Source organism: Mesoplodon bidens, assembly GCF_964165515.1.
Source record: "Mesoplodon bidens genome assembly, chromosome: 20".
Classification (NCBI taxonomy): Eukaryota; Metazoa; Chordata; class Mammalia; order Artiodactyla; family Ziphiidae; genus Mesoplodon; species Mesoplodon bidens.
In genome coordinates, this window is record NC_138181.1 from 40,316,392 (window position 1) to 40,337,086 (window position 20,695).

General features: G+C 37.1%; 1 long non-coding RNA gene across 1 annotated transcript in view; it reads left to right on the plus strand.

Annotated features, from left to right (window-relative positions):
- Positions 1-20,695, plus strand: part of LOC308608267 — a 278,999-nt gene that overhangs the window by 126,161 nt on the left and 132,143 nt on the right. The gene's annotated exons all lie outside the window — the stretch shown is intronic.

Here is a 20,695-nt window from a genome sequence, read left to right on the forward strand (position 1 = left end):
AGTGTATATATGTCCATGCCACTCTCTCACTTCATCCCAGCTTACCCTTCCCCCTCCTCGTGTCCTCAAATCCATTCTCTACGTCTGCATCTCTATTCCTGTCCTACCCCTAGGTTCATCAGAACCAATTTTTTTTTTTTAGATTCCATATATATGTGTTAGCATACAGTATTTGTTTTTCTCTTTCTGACTTACTTCACTCTGTATGACAGACTCCAAGTCCATCCACCTCACTACAAATAACTCAATTTCATTTCTTTTTATGGCTGAGTAATAGTCCATTGTATATATGTGCCACATCTTCTTTATCCATTCATCTGTCAATGGGCATTCAGGTTGCTTCCATATCCTGGCTATTGTAAACAGAGCTGCAGTGAACACTGTGGTACATGACTCTTTGAATGATGGTTTTCTCAGGGTATATGCCCAGTACTAGGATTGCTGGGTTGTATGGTGGTTCTAGTTTTAGTTTTTTAAGAAACCTCCATACTGGGCTCCTTAGTGGCTGTATCAATTCACATTCACACCATCACTGCAAGAGAGTTCCCTTTTCTCCACACCCTCTCCAGCATTTATTGTTTGTAGATTTTCTGATGATGGCCATTCTGACGGGTGTGAGGTGATACCTCATTGTAGCATTTCTCTAATGATTAGTGATGTTGAGCATCCTTTCATGTGTTTGTTGGCCATCTGTATGTCTTCTATAGATAAATGTCTATTTAGGTCTTCTGCCCATTTTTGGATTGGTTTTTTTTTTTTTTTATATTGAGCTGCATGAGCCGCTTGTAAATTTTGGAGATTAATCCTTTGTCAGTGGCTTCATTTGCAAATATTTTCTCCCATTCTGAGGGTTGTCTTTTTGTCTTGTTTATGGTTCCCTTTGCTGTGCAAAAGCTTTTAAGTTTCATTAGGTCCCATTTGTTTATTTTTGTTTTTATTTCCATTTCTCTAGGAGGTGGGTCAAAAAGGATCTTGCTGTGATTTATGTCATAGAGTGTTCTGCCTATGTTTTCCTCTACGAGTTTTGTAGTGTCTGGCCTTATATTTAGATCTTTAATCCATTTTGAGTTTATTTTTGTGTATGGTGTTAGAAAGTGTTCTAATTTCATTCTTTTACATATAGCTGTCCAGTGTTCCCAGCACCACTTATTGAAGAGGCTGTTTTTTCTCCATTGTATATTCTTGCCTCCTTTATCAAAGATAAGGTGACCATATGTGTGTGGGTTTATTTCTGGGCTTTCTATCCTGTTCCATTGATCTATATTTCAGTTTTTGTGCCAGTACTATACTGTCTTGATTACTGTAGCTTTGTAGTATAGTGTGAAGTCCAGGAACCTGATTCCTCCAGCTCTGTTTTTCTTTCTCAAGATTGCTTTGGCTATTCGAAGTCTTTTGTGTTTCCATACAAATTGTGCAATTTTTTGTTCTCGTTCTGTGAGAAATGCCATTGGTAGTTTGATAGGGATTGCATTGAATCTGTAGATTGCTTTGGGTAGTAGAGTCATTTTCACAATGTTGATTCTTCCAATCCAAGAACATGGTATATCTCTCCATCTGTTTGTATCATCTTTAATTTCTTTCATCAGTGTCTTATAGTTTTCTGCATACAAGTCATTTGTCTCCTTAGGTAGGTTTATTCCTAGGTATTTTATTCTTTTTGTTGCAGTGGTAAATGGGAGCGTTTCCTTAATTTCTCTTTCATATTTTTCATCATTAGTGTATAGGAATGCCAGAGATTTCTGTGCATTAATTTTATATCCTGCTACTTTACCGAATTCATTGATTAGCTCTAGTAGTTTTCTGGTAGCATCTTTAGGATTCTCTATGTATAGTATCATGTCATCTTCAAACAGTGAAAGTTTTACTTCTTCTTTTCCAATTTGGATTCCTTTTATTTCTTTTTCGTTTCTGATTGCTGTGGCTAAAACTTCCAAAACTATGTTGAATAATAGTGGTGCGAGTGGACAACCTTGTCTTGTTCCTGATCTTAGAGGAAATGCTTTCAGTTTTTCACCATTGAGAATGATGTTGGCTGTGGGTTTGTCATATATGGCCTTTATTATGTTGAGATAAGTTCCCTCTATGCCTACTTTCTGGAGAGTTTTTATCATAAATGGGTGTTGAATTTTGTCAGAAGCTTTTTCTGCATCTATTGAGATGATCATATGGTTTTTCTCCTTCAGTTTGTTAAGATGGTTTATCACATTGATTGATTTGCATATATTGAAGAATCCTTGGGTTACTGGGATAAACCCCACTTGATCATGGTGTGTGATCCTTTTAATGTGTTGGATTCTGTTTGCTAGTATTTTGTTGAGGATTTTTGCATCTATGTTCATCAGTGATATTGGCCTGTAGTTTTCTTTCTTTGTGACATCTTTGTCTGGTTTTGGTATCAGGGTGATGGTGGCCTCGTAGAATGAGTTTGGGAGTGTTCCTCCCTCTGCTATATTTTGGAAGAGTTTGAGAAGGATAGGTATTAGCCCTTCTCTAAATGTTTGATAGAATTCACCTGTGAAGCCATCTGGTCCTGGATTTTTGTTTGTTGGAAAGTTTTTAATCACAGTCTCAATTTCAGTGCTTGTGATTGGTCTGTTTATATTTTCTGTTTCTTCCTGGTTCAGTCTCGGAAGGTTGTGCTTTTCTAAGAATTTGTCCATTTCTTCCAGGTTGTCCATTTTATTGGCATAAAGTTGCTTGTAGTAATCTCTCATGATCCTTTGTATTTCTGCAGTGTCAGTTGTTACTTCTCCTTTTTCATTTCTAATTCTATTGATTTGAGTCTTCTCCCTTTTCTTCTTGATGAGTCTGGCTAATGGTTTATCAATTTTGTTTATCTTCTCCATGAACCAGTTTGTAGTTTTATTGATCTTTGCCATTGTTTCCTTCATTTCTTTTTCATTTATTTCTGATCTGATCTTTATGATTGCTTTCCTTCTGCTAACTTTGGGTTTTTTGTGTCCTTCTTTCTCTAGTTGCTTTAGGTTTAAGGGTAGATTGTTTATCTGAGATGTTTCTTGTCTCTTGAGGTAGGATTGTATTCCTATAAACTTCCTCTTAGAGCTGCTTTTGCTGCATCCCATAGGTTTTGGGTCATCGTGTTTTCATTGTCATTTGTTTCTAGGTATTTTTTGATTTGCTCTTTGATTTCTTCAGTGGCAACATATTTTTTATTAAACCTAGCAACCTACATTGGATATGAAAAATGGTGAAAGTATGATATCAACCAACTAGAACAGATGATTTTCTTTTTTATAGCTTTCTTTGGCTTCATAGTAATTGATAGAAACAGAAGTACTGAAACTTTGTGTTAATTAGTACTTTATTTAGTTTTTCATATTTTGTTTTACCTGATCTATCAGTCAGTGTTTATGCTCATCTGCAAGTAAGAGATTACCAAAAAATTGTGACATATACATACAGGGATTTATTTTCTCACTTAAATCAAGTTCCAGGTTATGGCAGCTCCATGATGTCATTAGGATTTTTCCTCATCCTTCACTATTCCACCCCTGTGGTATTCGATCAGGCCCAAGAGAGCTGCTGGAGCTCCAGTCATCATATCCCTCTTCCAGGCCTACAGAGAGTAGAAGGGACAAAGAAGGATGCCAGCCCTTCCTTTAAGGAGCTTTCACGGAAGCACCACACTTCAGTTTGCTTATATGTCAGTGGCCAAAAGGTAGTCAAATAAGCAACTCTACTGCAAACAGTTTAGGAAATGCAGTTGTCCAGATGGTTACATGACTGCCTAGACTAAAGTTAAGGATTTGGTTTTGTGTTTTGTTTTGTTTTTGTTTTCTTTTGTTTTGTTTTTTGCTATGGAGAGGAAGGAGGTATCAGAGACTAGAGTAGGCACATAGCCGTTTCTGTCATTCCTACTAAACCTTTTTCATGTCCGTGGTGCAAATTGTGGCATTACTAAGTCGAAATGAGCCTGGCTGACATTATATAAGGGATATTGCTTATTGAGTTGATATTCTAGGCACCACCCATGCCAGTTGTCCAATTATATGATGATCATGAAAAATTTCATCAAAAATGACTAAACCTAGAATGAGAGTGTTGGATCTCTGGCTGTGTGGTTAATTTATATGAGTGTATGTGTCATTATATTGGTTGGATAGATGGATAGATAGATAAATACATGGGTATGTATATAGGTAACAGGTTGTATAGCTAGGTTGATAGAAAAATAGAGGGAATGAGCTGAGACGGCAGGGGAGAGATGGGGAGAAGAGGAAAGGAACAAAACTAAACTAAGGAATTGGAGAGAATTCTTAGCGATACTTGAAGGATAGTCTGGTCTTGTCAAAATGTACATTTCTGTATTGACCCATTTTGCAGATCGTCTTCTCAGTGCTGCACAACTTTCTGCTCTGGGATGCTGTTTTATTTAAGATCCTTAGCATTATTTGCAGATGATTCTTTATTTCCACATTTGTAAATGCTGAGAGTGTACTTCAGTTATGGTCCTGAGGAAGCTTTTTTCTTCTAACATTTTATCTTATGTTGACGTCCTTATTTATTTCTTAACAAGGGAGTAGCTCTATCTATGTATCTCTTCTGAGTGCTTTTTCCTGAGGGTCTGCCTTCTAAGTCACCCCAATGTTGCCTCGGTTGTCTGTAGGCTGCCTTTCCCATCACCCTGGTGGAGGGTCTACTCCCTTTGTGTTAGACGAAAGCAGCTTCATGATGTTATCCTGTATGTTATCCCATTAAACGTCTCTCTGCACGCAAGAGCAAGACTTACTGTTTCACTGTTACAGGTGCAGAAATATGTGGGCCAGGCTATAGAGACCCACACTGCCTAGTGACCTAAATTCAAAGAACAGTATTCGGTACAGTGTGTACAATGAACCAATGTCTTGGTACATCACAGGCGAAAAAGAAAAAAAAAAACTCAGAGGAATTTTCAGTGAAAGAGATTACCTCCAACCACATTAAAAATGTTTTCAGGGGGCTTCCCTGGTGGCGCAGTGGTTAAGAATCTGCCTGCCAATGCAGGGGACATGGGTTCGAGCCCTGGTCCGGGAAGATCCCACATGCCGCGGAGCAACTAAGCCCATGTCCACAACTACTGAAGCCTGTGCGCCTAGAGCCCGTGCTCTGCAACAAGAGAGGCCACCACAATGAGAAGCCCGCACACTGCAACGAAGAGTAGCCCCCGCTCACTGCAACTAGAGAAAGCCCGTGCACAGCAATGAAGACCCAATGCAGCCAAAAATAAATAAATAGAATAAATAAGTTTAAAAAAATTTTTTTAATGTTTTCAGGGGCCCTCCTCACTGGTTTTGAGGAATGTAAATTCTGCATCCCTCCCAGCAACATGACAGTCTCACAGAAATTAGGTACAATCAAAAGAAGGTAGAACAGCAGTGAAGGGAATATGCTGCCAGCTTAGAGAACAAGGTGCCAGGTTACTGAAACAGCATGTCACCTATTCTCATGGGAATGCATTGAATATCTGCAGTACCATTTCCATTCGTGAAGACATTATTTTTAAATTTCAGTGTACAGCAATAACAATAGTTAATTAGATACATGTTACTTCTTCTTTAAAATATCCTATGCTCATCTAATTCATCTGGTGTCAGAGATCACGGTGTAGAAACCCCAAATTCTTGTGATATTTACGCGAGGCCTTTTAGTTTTAATCCCTCTTTTAAAGCTAGTAGACTCACTTGTGGCGCTTGGTTGATTGCACGTTCCAAAGTGATCTGTCAAATATCCGCACCTGTGAGCATGCCTTCATGCACAGACTGAAGTTAAGGAAAGAAAATATGGAAGAAAATATGGGTTTTTTTCCATGTGCAGATTGGATTTTAAAAATAAAATAGGTGAACTGCTTTTTAGGGTATCAAGTTAATTTTTCAAATTCAACTCTTGCATAGCAGTCAATGGGGAGGGGATAAATATGATGGGATTTTCATTTGCATTGCCCTTCCTCTTCTCTGAAATAATTTATTATAATTTTCATGAGACTTCATAATATTATTCATTCGCTTCATAATTGGAACGTTAAACGCTGCCCCCTGTTGATTCCTGACCTGTACCAGCCAAAGGCACCTTCCTCTCCTCCTTCTCTCCTATCCGACAAAATAAGTTAGCAAGTTTGATAACCAGGGATAACCTACATCGATGATCCCGGACTTACATATTTATAAAATAGGAGATGAAGTTCCTGCCTTCTTAGAAAAAGATGGTAGATTAACAGACTGAAATGATTTAAAATTTCAAATTTTATGCAAATATTAAGAATTGTTACTGAAAAGGTGTACACAAACAACAAAAGGCACTGGAGAATTAAAATGTAATCATACTTTCATCAGTAACATTTTATCATTCTGACTGGCATAAAAGAGTATTTAAAAATAAACTGTGACAACTTACTGTATTCAATTTTACTACCCAATTTTTAATAAGATAGCAGGAGGAAAAGCCATGATACAGGGTCATTGAATGTCAGGGAAATCGTCTGCAACTAGAGCAATGCCTGTTACTTAGTAGGTGCTAAGTAAAAATTTATTTAGTGAGATCTACTTCTAGACTTTGAAAGCAGATTAAGGAAAAAAAATGTACCCTTCCTTTAGTAAAGATTTGTATAAACTCAGGAAGAAGTTTAAGTTTGCCTGGTAAATGACATATTTTATTTCTTTGGACAAATTCAGTAAAATCTACAAAGCACTGAATACATCACCTACTATGGCCAACTTCCAGCGCCAGCCCAAATGGGATTATGAAGCCATTCGGATTTTATAGGGTCAGGTCAGTACTTCTGTCCCTGAAATATGACTCATGTTCTGTTTATTTCATCTTATCATTCTGTTTTTTTACCCAAGCTAATTTGGGTTGTAATGAGAATAACTCATTGAACTAGTATATGATAAAATTGCCTTGGACTAGAAGCTAGGATTCTAGCGGAAGTCCCAAATGTGAACGTCTTCGTCCCTACTCTTCCTGTTTGGGGATAATTTGGCTCTACTTCTGCCCCATATTCACAGGAGGATTTATTTTCTGACCACCTCTTTAAAAGGGTAGCACAATTTAGAATACAGTTTTGGGATATGAAATTTAAAAAATCAATCATTGAGGCAGGCATAACGATTCCATCAGTTATGTTACTTCTCACTAGTTTTCTGAACCGGACACCAGTAAGATGAAGGAAACTTAGTGGAAGTAATTAACAGAGAAAAGTTAAGGAAAAGGGGAATGTAAAGAGAATAAGTTTAAACACATTAGTCCAGAAAGAAGACGAATACATTATTCCAGGGAAAAGTGATACTGGAAGCCAGGAAGACAGGGTAATATTTATTGACCACCTACTATGTATGAAGCATTATTCTATGTCGTGAAATATATCCACTTGGTCTTAAATTTTGACCCCCTTAGCTTATCTTGCTTTACTTTTATTAGCATTAGTAGCAAATATTAAAATGGTGCCAAGTCAATGAAATAGAACAAAACTATGTCTCCTGGAGATTTGTAGAGCTATGGCCCAGAAAATGCCAAAAACTTGCTATCAGATGTTCACCTTTGGGCTGCCTGGGTTTTCTGACTTTGGCAGCCAAATGAAGTGATTGCAGGAACTGTAACATATAAACTAAACGACGAATATATTCATCTCCTTGCTGGGCATCTGAACCATAAAATTAGCCTAATTTTTAGCTTCAGGCTCTTGAGGATGTTCTTCCCAATTAGTATGATTATCTTTTAAACGTTTCCTCACATTCATGTAACGTCTATGATTTTGTAGACTTTTGAGTGAAGGGGAAATAGGCACACAGTACAGAAAGTCAGAAATTGCAGGGTGAAAATACTCTCGTGTAATTTTGAGCTAATTCTGGAAGTTCAAGGACTTCTGCGGTCCCCCTGTTTGCCCGCAGTGCTAAGGCTGCAACACCCTGGCTCTCCAGGCTCCGACTTTAGGAGGAAAACCCTTTGTAGAGGGCATCTGCTCAATTCTAATAATAAATTTTAAGGGAGGGACAGAATCGAAATGAGCAGCAAATGGATTAATTATTCCTCTGCGTGGGACCTGGGAATTCATTCATTGTGTGTGTTCCTCATCACTTTGTGTACTCTTGGACTTCTGCAGAAATGTTAAATGAGAGATGAAAGGGGGGAGATTTTATTTTGTCAACGTTGGAATTTCAATTTAAGTATTCCAGAACAGAGAAATATCCCGAACACTGGGACCTGTACACAGTGTATCACCTATGGCCCTCTTCTTGGAATTAGAGTTTAAAGATTCATAATCTATGGGGTCCATTCTCAAGAACATCATAGTCCAGCTGGGAAACACCCAGATTCTAATCCTGAATTTGCCCCTACATAATTGTATCACCTTGGACACTTAGCGTCAAAGATGTCATTTGTAAAATTAGAGGATCGGAACAAATTATTTCTAAGTTCTTCACTTCCAAAATTTTGTTATAGATTATTATAGATTTCTGTTGTTGGAAAGGACTTAGAGATACTTTAACAATTTACTTACCTAGTCCAACACTTTCTTCCAAATTGGTCCAATAGGTGGGTGAAAGTTGAAAATGCAGTTATAGCTTAGAGTCATGCACATAGAGATAATTATTTAAAATATCAAAATGAACGGGCTCTCAAAAGGTATGATTAAGAGAAGCAGAGAAACGGTACAAAATGATTTCAAAACAACCACCCAAGCCAAATCAACCACCTTGCAAGTTGTTAATCAACAATTTTTAAATTCTGGTCATAGGTCTTTTAAAAAATGTATACATATCCCTGGGTATTTTGACCCTGTCCAAGGTTATGGCTCATTTTATGTTTCATTTTGTATTTATAATCTATTGTGCTTATTGTATATTTCCTTTTTTGCAACTAATCTTTTTGTTTAATAGCAGGTGTAGTTCATCTAACATTTCAAATTGTGGGTGAAAAACCTGTTTCTCTAACCGAATTGTAGCTCTCCAGAGGTAGAATTTTGTACTAAGAACGTGTGTATGTGTGTATGTGTGTGAGTGTGTGAGTATTTAGCTGAGTGGAAGAGAGGCTCATCGGCTCCTCCAACTCATCCATGTTAGGCATGTTCTGAAAATTAATGAGTATCCTCCTAATACTGGAGTCCATCCCACTGATCAAACTATTTTTACATTGTAATTTTTACAAAGAATTTGAGACAAAATCCAATTTTTCTTCAAACCTATAGCAAAATAATAAAACTATAAATAGAGATAGAAGATTAGTGCCAGGGACAAGGAGAACATAAATATGCCAGTCATAAGATGAGTCTAGTTGCTGAGCTCATATTTTGTTTGAGCTTTCTGGTAGCCAGAGGAAATAAATAGAAACATGTTCAGTTATCAGGCTCTCATTAATGGATAGGAGGAAACATGCTGCTCCCTCAGGGGAAATAACACATTTTGATAAACACATTGAACAGTTGTGTTCTCCTGACAAAATCCTGTGGAACTCTTCTCATTATTTACACTGAATTCCAGATGTATTGATTATTTTTCACGGCACACTGATAGGTTTATCTACCAACAGGACATCACATGGAACTTTGCTTCCCAGATAACAAACTAGTTATTGGGCTGGCCCAGTTAGTTCAAAGTCTCCCGGCTTGAATATAGAAATAACAAAGTTAAAATTACTGACTATAATTACTGTTTTCCCTTTCTTTTCATTTTTTTAAAAGTTTCTTCCTTATTATGGTAAAATATCCATAATGTAAAACGTACCGTTTTAACCGTTTTTAAGTGTACAATGCAATGGCAGTAAGTACATTCACAACATTGTATAATCATCACTACTATCTATTTCCAGAATTTTTTCATCGTCCCAAACAGAAACTCTGTACCCGTTAAACGGTAACTTCCCGTTTCCCTTCTCCCCTCTACTAACCTGTATTCTACTTTCTGTCTCTATGAATTCCCCATTCTGTGTACCTCATATAAATGGAGTCATGTTATACTTGTTCTTCTGTGTCTGGCTTATTTAACTTATAAATTTTTCAAGGTTCAACTATGTTGTAGGACATATTAGAATTTCATTTCTTTTTATGGCTGAATAATACTTCATTGTATCTTTTCTTTTTTAAAATATAATTTTACCTCTTTAGTCTTAAGGGTTTTTTCCTGTTCTTTGAGTTATCAAAATACTAGCAAACAATTCTAAAATCTCAATTAATCTGTTAAATACTTCCACGTCATTTTCTCAATTACTTTGTTTATGTCAAGGTTTTTTATTTGATATTAATTCCTTATCTATCATAATTTGACTTTAAAAGAAAATACTGTTTCTCTACTCACAACACTTCTGACACCAAATGTGTGTATTTTCCACACCAAGCAATTCTGCAGTTCTCTGCAGACACCAACGGGGTGTCCTCCAGTTTAATTCAATTCTGATGCTACCTACCTAGAATTATAGTACAGGCCCCACAGGTTAAAGGCTCAGTTCCAGAAGACTTCCCCCGGTTGCAGGTGCCATCCACAAGTAGTCAGTCACTTCTGTCGGAGGTGGCTACAAATCAGGGTGCCCCATGACCGTCTCCTCAGATCTGATAATTTGCTATAATGACTCGCAGAACTTGGGGAAACACTTTACTTAATTATTGGTTTATTATAAAGGATATTATAAAGGATACAAATGAACAGCCAGTTGAAGACGTATATCAGGTGAGATCCAGGAGAGTCCCAAGTGCAGGAACTTGGGCTCCTGTGGAGTGTAGGGTGCACCACCCTCCCAGCACGTGGATACTTCACCAACCTGGAAGCTCTGTGGACTTCATTGCTCAGGGGATTGATGGAAGTTCCATTACGTAGGTGTGATTGATAAAAATTGGTGATTCACTCAATCTCCAGCCCTTATCCTCTCCCCAGAGGTCAAGGTTTGGGCCTGAAAGTTCCAACCCTTTAATCACATAGTTGGTTCCTCTGACCATCAGCCCACCTCCTGAAGCTACCTAGGGGCTTTCAGCAACCAGTCATCTCATTAACATAAACTTACAGAGGGTTGAATGGGCTTATTATGAATCACAAAAGATGTTCATCTCACCCTTTTCACTCAGGAAATTACAAGGGTTTAGGAACTCTGTGCTCCGGAACTGGGGACCAAGACCAAATCCGTACTTCTTGTTATATCACAATATCACAGACTTGGAAGTTCCATTGCAAGCAAGTCTCCCTATAGTTTTTCATGGAAAAAATGTTGAATCCTATTTTTGTATGTTTATTTTAAAAAATTCCAAACTTTCTAGATCTTTGTGTCAAAGGTGTTTTATGTGACATCTTCCTTAGGACTCCTCTTTGATCAGTACAATTATGAAATAGTTTTATGCTGCCCTTTGTATAATTTATAAGCATTGTATTATAAGTTGTACTTTGTTTCCCCTTGAACTAAATAGCTACTTGCCCCCCAAGAATATGTGCTAGCTTTGGATATTGAAAGCTTCTGTCTCATTCCTACAGTCTAAGAAGAAACTCTGCAAAGTACAAAGAACATGGAGGTTCAAGATTTTTAAACCACTGACTAGAATTTAAGCAGTATAACCTCAACTTGGGCATGAAAAAAATAAAATCAGTCCTATAACTATGCCTCCATTTTATTTGAACCATGTAAAAATAATGCATAAGGGACCAAGGCTTATATCAAATAACAATATCTTAACCAAGTTGAAGCTCTAAAATGCACATTGAATCCAAATTCAAAAATTAAATACTGCCTGTGAAATACTTTTCTTCTTGGGTATACCTATTTGTTATAGCATGCTAACATACTGACATGATATATGTTTTCACTGAGACCTTCTTAGAGATAAAATATTTGACGAACAAACTTAATGAAAATAAGCTTATTGTTCTAAATAGGGGGTTGAAATTCTTCATATGTATTTTGAGCCAAGTCTTCTTTTACATGAACCCTTCAATAGCTAGAGAAAGCTGCTGGGGAAATCTCTAGCTGTATTTTCTCCTGCAACTTCTGCTTCATTGTGGTTTGCTAATAATTTTGGAAGTAGCTAGATATTAAATTAAATACAACTGTATTCTAATTCTGAAGGAAACTTTTGAAAGAAATACTAGTCCAATACATGAAAATGCATTAATTAAATGCATTTAAATTATTTAAATTCTTGGATTTTTCTTGGATTCTTTAACTTACAGTATTAATACTTAAACGTTTATATGTAATCTATATATCTGGCTAATATGTATGATGCACATCAAGTCCATCATGGACATGTACTTAATATTTAGCTCTATGCTACCATGGTTCAGGAAAATCTCTTAGATATCAAATTTCACATGCCTTAATTTCATATTCAGATTAAATCTTCAGAGTAATCAAGAAATCTGGTTTAAAAATCTTACATTGTTACTGGCTTAATTTTGATATTACACCTTACTAATAAGCTTTTGGTTAATGATCAGTTTTAATTCAATTTAACTCAATTTTAATTCAGTGATATTTCTAAATGGGGTAATTAATATCTGACATTATTCTTCATGCCTGACACCTGCTTGAATGTCCTTTATCATGAAGAAAGTTTTACACTGAGCTAACATAAATAAAATCTGGTAGCTAGAGAAAATAGCTACCTTGAAGAAATTTGGCATGTAAGAACCCAGCAAGCACTTTAAATACTTTCCTGTTGTATTTTGTCAATCCTTATACAGTACACTTTAAAAAGTTCTTCTTTCTGCTTACCTTATTTATCCTAAGTGCCAGTCCAGTGGACTCAATTATAATGGATGCTGTGAAACTAGACTGTCTGTTCTGGACACCAGACTCTAAGCTTCAGTTACGGTCAGGTCTACCCAATTTAACTGTCTTTACATGTATCTAAGTGACTTAAAACAAACAAATAAAACAAAAACAGGACATTTTAAAGCCAGAAAAAAACTTAAAATATACAGGGTGGATTAATAACTAAATATGATTTGCTAGGCTGTTAACCTAAGCATAGTGATATACTCAACAGAACACATTGTATTTCTAATGAATATTTACAATTTCTCGTCATTACCCTTAGTCTATCCTTTAATCTAGATGGATGCATATCTATCCTAGTTCTACACAGGCTCTTGTTTCATTTTGCTTTTCTTCTTTCTGCTTCTTGTCCTTGCCCTTCTGTCTAATCTGCACGGGAAAGGATGTTTCCTTGAATCCTGCTTTAAATCATGCCTGCAGCTGCTTAAAGTATTTCTACGGACATTTGCTTTCCTCCAATGCACTTGACTACAAAATTCCAGGTCCAGTGCTTGATACCCAGATCAATGTCTCTGTTCTACCCACTCTTTGATCAGCCCCTCGGACTCCAGGGTGCACTCAGTTTTACACCCCTTGACTTTCTGAAGATCAGACACAGCTTCAAAATTGGGAACTACCTAGAATAAGCTACCAAATGGTACAGAGATCTTGAATTCAAATCATTCTTTCTCTTTTAAACTATCGAGCATCCTCCATTGATTGGAGGACCTCAGAGATTTGACTTTAAGCTATTTCACGCCTATGATACATACACTACATAGGTACATGTGAGAAAAAGGCAAGCTATCAAAATCATGCAATAAGGGCTTCCCTGGTGGCGCAGTGGTTGAGAGTCCACCTGCCGATGCAGGGGACACTGGTTCACGTCCCAGTCTGGGAAGATCCCACATGCCGCGGAACGGCTGGGCCCGAGAGCCATGGCCGATGAGCCTGTGCGTCCACAGCCTGCGCTCCGCAACGGGAGAGGCCACAACAGTGAGAGGCCCGCATACCGCAAAAAAAAAAAAAAAAAAAAAACATGCAATAATCCTAAACAGCTAAGGCTCAACTTTAGTTTGTTATTTCTTAGCCTTGTTCTCTGATAGAGCCCAGGCTTGTCAGATATGCAGATAGACAGCGCGTGAAAAGGACAAATACAAATCAGATCAAATTCATTGTCTTTATGTGGTATGCATTTGGGGCATTTGCTGGCATGCAATCGTGGTGGTAGTGATGGTAAGGAACAGTCATACCTATGCTTTACCCATTAAGCTTAAAAATGTCCAAGCCTTACGTTTTCTGTCTCATTTAAGAGACAGTACACTTCGAAAAATAATACCTATAGTTTAGGATAAATTTTTGGCCAGCCAGTTTTTGGTAAAAGGCAAGTGTGTTATACTTGAACCTACTTCAGGAAATGCCTTTTTATAAAGGAAAGGTCTTTCCCAACTGTGAAGAGGAGTACCTGAAGTCAGAGATACACAGTTGCTGGTCATTTTGATTGGAAGTTTCCAGATATTAGGTTACTTTTATCCTTTTACATAAAGATAAAATTAGATAAAATCATGTAATTTCACAAAGGGTCTTACAGCCTGAAAATAATAAAGCCCCTGCACAGTGCAGCGTTTGGAAATAAAATTTCAACTCACCTATACATCAAAAATCTGTAGTAATTCACAGTCACCATCAAAGGTAAGAATCATTAGGTTGCCTTGCATACTTGTCACTCCTTCTGGCCACATATCATGGAGAGTTTAAAAGATTTTATTTGTTGTTGTCTCTAATGCAGTTGTGTTGTTTTTGTTATTTTTAATAATGATGTTAAGTGAGTTTGGTTCATGCACATTCCATGTTAATAATCATACTTTTAACAGAAGCAATCCACGTATTCCAAAATTCAGAAGTCCAAACAAAAGAAAACCCTACTCCTGTGCAAAATCTCTACAGAAATCAAAGAAGTAAGAGTTCTGCATTTCAGGGGTGGCTTGTTGAACCAGCAGAGACATTTGGCTGTATGATTCCAAGATTGGAAGTGTTTTTCTTTATTGTATTCTCCATTGTGTTCTCTTCAATAAATCTCTTACGGAAGTCTCTACCTCAGGCATAAGTGTTAGATATGATTAGCATATTGATACTGAAAAACTTAGCTAGGACTTCCAACTTCTTAAGATAATTTAAATATAAAATTGAACTGTTAACCAGCAGTTTAATGTCACGTGATGTGCAGTTTAGATATTGTATGAACAGCTAAGGAATTACCCATATTCTAGTGTCAAAGCTCACTCATTGCTAATTTTGTTCTGTACAGTTGATGTAAAATTTTATGGTGGGGACAGACTCTGCTGAGGGCCTTGTCTCTGGGAAGATTTTTGTCAGTTCCAGATGTTTTTGTCAGTTGCAAATACAGTTTAGAGGATTCAAAAAAAAATTATACCCCATTATAAAAGTAATTATAATTATAATTATAATTATAATTATATATATATATTTATAATTATATAATATATAATTATATAATATATTTATAATTATAATTATAAAAGTAATTTGCTTTTATTTTTCTTCTTCATTATTTTAATTAATTGGGATTTTCCATATAAATCACAAATCTGAACTCCACTACCTCTTAATGAATGATACAGGAAAATATTTCTCAGTGAATGTTAGGTTGATTGGAAAATGTCATCCTCTGGCCTACTCAGCCTCGCTAATCAAGAGACGCTTCAGAGCGACTCTTTGTTAAACAGGCTACAATCCATCCACTACCCCCTTTATTTGTTTAAATTACAGTTTTTGTCAGACATCAGGTTTAGCGTATCTGAGGAAAGCCACACCACATGGTTGAGAGCGTATATAACCATGTCGCTGGTAATTGGATAGTGCGCTGAGTTTCACCTTATGCTGTTTTGAATTAATGCAAGACATCAGCTGCTGGCTTTAGGTGGTTTAATTATCAGAATTGTCACATTTTAGTTATCAGCCCAAAGGGTGCATGCTGGGGTTGATTGTGAACATGTGGTACTACCTGATACAGGTTACCCAATGGCCAGATATGGGTCACTTCAGGAACAGACTTAATTTAAAGGCACACGCTCCTGATTTAGAAATATTTATGGATGGGAATCAGATTTTTCAAAGAAAAAAGAAAGACCACTTAAATACAAAGCTGTTCAGTGGGAATAAGAAAAAAAACCAAAACAGTTGCAATCTCAGTCTCTTATATATAGGATTTATGTTGCTATTGAGAGGCTTCTAAATGTCAATATTCACTGTGGGGTTTTTTTGCAGTTTTGAATTTAAGATTATTAAAGTCCAGCCATTTAGTCTAATGTGTAAGACTAACCCATGTCCTACCTACTCTATTATTAGAAAACAATCAATTCTTTTCAGAAGTCTCTATTATAAACCAAGTAGAATATAGCCCTGCCCATTATTCTCACTTAAAGGAAGCTGAACCATTTATCTGGAAAATCTTCAGTGTCTGAAGAGTTGGTGCAGTCTTCAGTTCTACGTGCAGTGTTTAACTGCGCTTTTAGTGAAATTCTATAGTGAGGATGTTCGACTGCAGAGCAGAGTATCCCAATGACCATCACAAATCTCTCCATTCTATTGTTTTCCTGAATGCTACTGCTTTCCTGAAGCATTAGGAAAAATAATGGAACGAATTCTTCTGAATCACTGTACCCTTATCCCAGTTCAGTTCTAATAGTATTGACTACAGTCTAAGCATTTTTGCTTCACTCAACACAGGTCTTAAGGGGCCTTCCCTTTTGAAGGCGTAGTCTCTGTGGGTGGTCAATACGCTTAGGAAATTGTCGGACCTGAAAGCAAGATGGATTGTGAGTGGAACATTGAGGAGGACAGAGAGCAGACGATATTTGAATACAAACTTGCAGCTGTTCATAAGCTCGAAAACTTAAATTAGTTCAGCTGAACTGCGAAATTCCAGTAAGAAACAAACTAAGAAGTGAGTTAGTTTACTCATTTCCCTAATACGAGGAAAATGCATGTAAAATAGAAATTGAAGCCTTACCATCTTAAGAAACTAACATTTGCGCTAAACGATCCCCTTCCCAATCAACACTTTTAAGCTAATTTTTTTTTAAACAATCCTCGTAAAACAAATAAGGAACCTTAAATCCAGACAGCTTTTCTTTATACTCCCCGTCCTTGCTGCTTCTGACAAAATGACCTTCTCCTTCTTAGCACTCTCTTCCTTGGCATCCCGTAGCTCTTCAAATATCGTTCTTTTAAAGATTTTTTTAAAACATATTTATTGGAGTAAAATTGCTTTACAATGGTGTGTTAATTTCTGCTTTATAACCAAATGAATCAGTTATACATATACATATATCCCCATATCTCCTCCCTCTTGCGTCTCCCTACCACCCTCCCTATCCCGGCCCTCTAGGTGGTCACAAAGCACCGAGCTGATCTCCCTGTGCTATGCGGCTGCTTCCCACTACTATCTATTTTATGTTTGGTAGTGTATATATGTCCATGCCAGTCTCTCACTTTGTCACAGCTTACCCTTCCCCCGCCCCATATCCTCAAGTCCATTCTCTAGTAGGTCTGTGTCTTTATTTCCGTCTTGCCCCTAGGTTCTTCATGACCTTTTGTTTTTCCCTTAAATTCCATATATATATGTTAGCATACGGTATTTGTTTTTCTCTTTCTGACTTACTTCACTCTGTATGACAGACTCTAGGTCCATCCACCTCACTACAAATAACTCAGTTTCATTCCATTTTATGGCTGAGTAATATTCCATTGTATATATGTGCCACATCTTCTTTATCCATTCATCTGTTGATGGACACTTAGGTTGCTTCCATGTCTTGGCTATTGTAAATAGAGCTGCAATGAACATTTTAGTACATGACTCTTTTTTTTTTTTTTTTTTTGCAGTACGCGGGCCTCTCACTGTTGTGAGCAGAGGCTCTGGATGCACAGGCTCAGCGGCCATGGCTCATGGGCTCAGCCACTCCGTGGCATGTGGAATGCTCCCAGACCGGGGCACGAACCTGTGTGCCCTGCATCAGCAGGCAGACTCTCAACCACTGCGCCACCAGGGAAGCCCCACGACTCTTTTTGAATTATGGTTTTCTCAGGGTATATGCCCAGCAGTGGGACTGCTGGGTCATATGGTAGTTCTACTTGTAGTTTTTTAAGGAACCTCCTTACTGTTCTCTATAGTGGCTGTATCAATTTACATTCCCACCAACAGTGCAAGAGGGTTCCCTTTTCTCCACACCCTCTCCAGCATTTATTGTTTGTAGATTTTTTGATGATGGCCATTCTGACCAGTGTGAGATGATATCTAGTCTCATAGCGTTGTGGTCCAAAAAGATGCTCGATACGATTTCAATTTTCTTAAATTTACCAAGGCTTGATTTGTGACCCAAGATATGATCTATCCTGGAGAATGTTCCATGAGCACTTGAGAAGAATGTGTATTCTGTTGTTTTTGGATGGAATGTCCTATAAATATCAGTGAAGTCCCTCTTGTTTAATGTATCATTTAAAGCTTGTGTTTCCTTATTTATTTTCATTTTGGATCATCTGTCCATTGGTGAAAGTGTGATGTTAAAGTCCCCTACTATGATTGTGTTACTGTCGGTTTCCCCTTATGGCTGTTAGTATTTGTCTTATGTATTGAGGTGCTCAGTAGTTATGGCGCACAGCCTTAGTTGCTCCGCGGCATGTGGTATCTTCCCGCACCAGGGCTTGAACCCCTGTCCCCTGCATTGGTGGGTGGATTCTTAACCACTGCACCACCAGGGAAGCCCGAAGGTGAAGTCTTAACCACTGGACCACTAGGGAAGTCCCTCAAATATCTTTCTTATTCTCTCCTTGTTTAATTCCTATTTTGCTTGTCTTTCTACTAATTCTCTATTTCTTTTCTCATTTTTTATAAAAGTATAGTTGATTTACAATGTGTTAATCACTGATGTACAGCGGTGATTCAGTTATACATATATATATATATTCTTTTTTTAATATTCTTTTCCATTATGGTTTATCATAGGATATTGAATATAGTTCTCTGTGCTATACAGTAGGACCTTGTTGCTTATCCATTCTGTATCTACTAGTTCTCTTGTATAGAATTCCCAGAGTTTCCATTCTCTTCTTTCTTCATCCAATTCCTACAATTGCTCAGCTACTCTTGCCATCCCAATGGTCGCCTATGTGCTCATTATGAAAGCTGCAGTTTCTGCTCAAACTTTTATCTGTAATTTATTTCCAGTTGTTCACAGAACATGTCCAGTAAGGTGGTCAGGTTGTGAAGTCAAGCCTGAGGGTATGTGATCATCAAAAATGAATCTCTGGTCAGCTCCCCCTTTCTGTCCGTGGCTCCCACGTTACCCTGCTTCCCCGAGATACATTGTTTGTGGTCACCTTTATTGCATCTTTTTCTTGTCCCACACCCATTTAGCTACTAAGACCTAGTACAGTATACGTTCTTCATAAAGTTCCTGTTGGTTTCTTTGTTCCCGTGTCATATGACCACCAGTCTACCTTTGCATTTTCTTGAATTTTTCTGATTGGAATCATAAACCATTTACTGTTTTCTCTTCTGATTTCTTTTGTTTTATAATTATTTAAGATTCATCAGTGATACATAGGAGTAGCTCATCTCTTTTCTTATCTTTGGATATACCACTTTTAGTTTATTCATCTTTTTCTGGGTGTTTGGTTCCTTTCTAGGTTTTCACTATTGAAAATGAAGTTGCCACAAACAAAAAAATTTGGACCATCAGCACCTCATTTCACATCTTTTAACAGTTGACCACCTAGTTTCTGAGTGTCACCAGTTTATCTCATGGTGGTCAGGTTCACAGTAGAGTCACTTTTACCATGTATTCTCTTTGTTAACAATCTGTTGGCTACTTTTTGCATATAGAACAAATTTAAAAGCCTTTACCCAGCCTCCAGGGCCTGTATGAACTGACTGCATTTTACATTTTCAGTCTTACAATGTTCAGCTGAGAGCTTCTTTCCTCTGTTCAACACTCATGGACAGTTTTGCCCCCTGACAAGCTCTTATTTGTCGTGACTTCTGGTCTTCTTTATCATCTCTCTGCTAATAACAATGCGACATATCTTTAACATTCACGAGATTTGCCCACTCCATGAAGTTTGCCTGAACGAATACCAGCCCACATTCATTTTTCTCATGTTCTGAATTGCCTCAGAATGGCACCTACAGCCTGCAGCTCTGTATAAATTTTATATATTGCTTCCAAATTGTTTTCTAATTTATCATGAATATATGAATTTCCTCTCAAACAAGATTTAACATTCCTGAAGAGAAGGAACTGTGAATTGTACCATTTTAAAAGTGTGAATTCTACCATTGAATTTAAAAATAACTATTCCTCATTTCTGGGATGTTTCCCCAATTCAGTTATTTCTAATCCCTGTGTGAGTATCAGAGGAGCTAGGTCTTTAATGGCATAATCAGATCCCATGTCAAATAAATGACATTAAGAGTGTTATTAATATAATTCCATATTCCCAGAGATGTTCTGGAAGGTTTATATGTACTTTCATTTATTATAAATACATCGAAGCATGCTTAAAAGGAAAAGACTGAATAAAAATGAATTTCAAATGACAAAAAAAGATGTTTTATAAATGTAAGAATCAATGTCTACATTCTCATGTAACTCTAAGTAAATATAAAGAACAACTTTAGTCCTGTTCATTAAATCACACTCATTTTGTGTTTTTCTGCCCCCAGCAACTGTATACCTGTAGAACAGATCTGAACATTATCCCACAATAATATAGCTAATGAATTTTAGACATCTAGGACACACTTGGAAAAATATGAAAGCAGACATTATTTACCTTTCCTTCCTCTTAGGACCCATCAGTGATTTGGGGGTTCCAGATTAGGTGTCAGTGCATGCAAAAATTTTTGCCACTGCAATTTCATCTATGTCATATAAAATTCATTGAC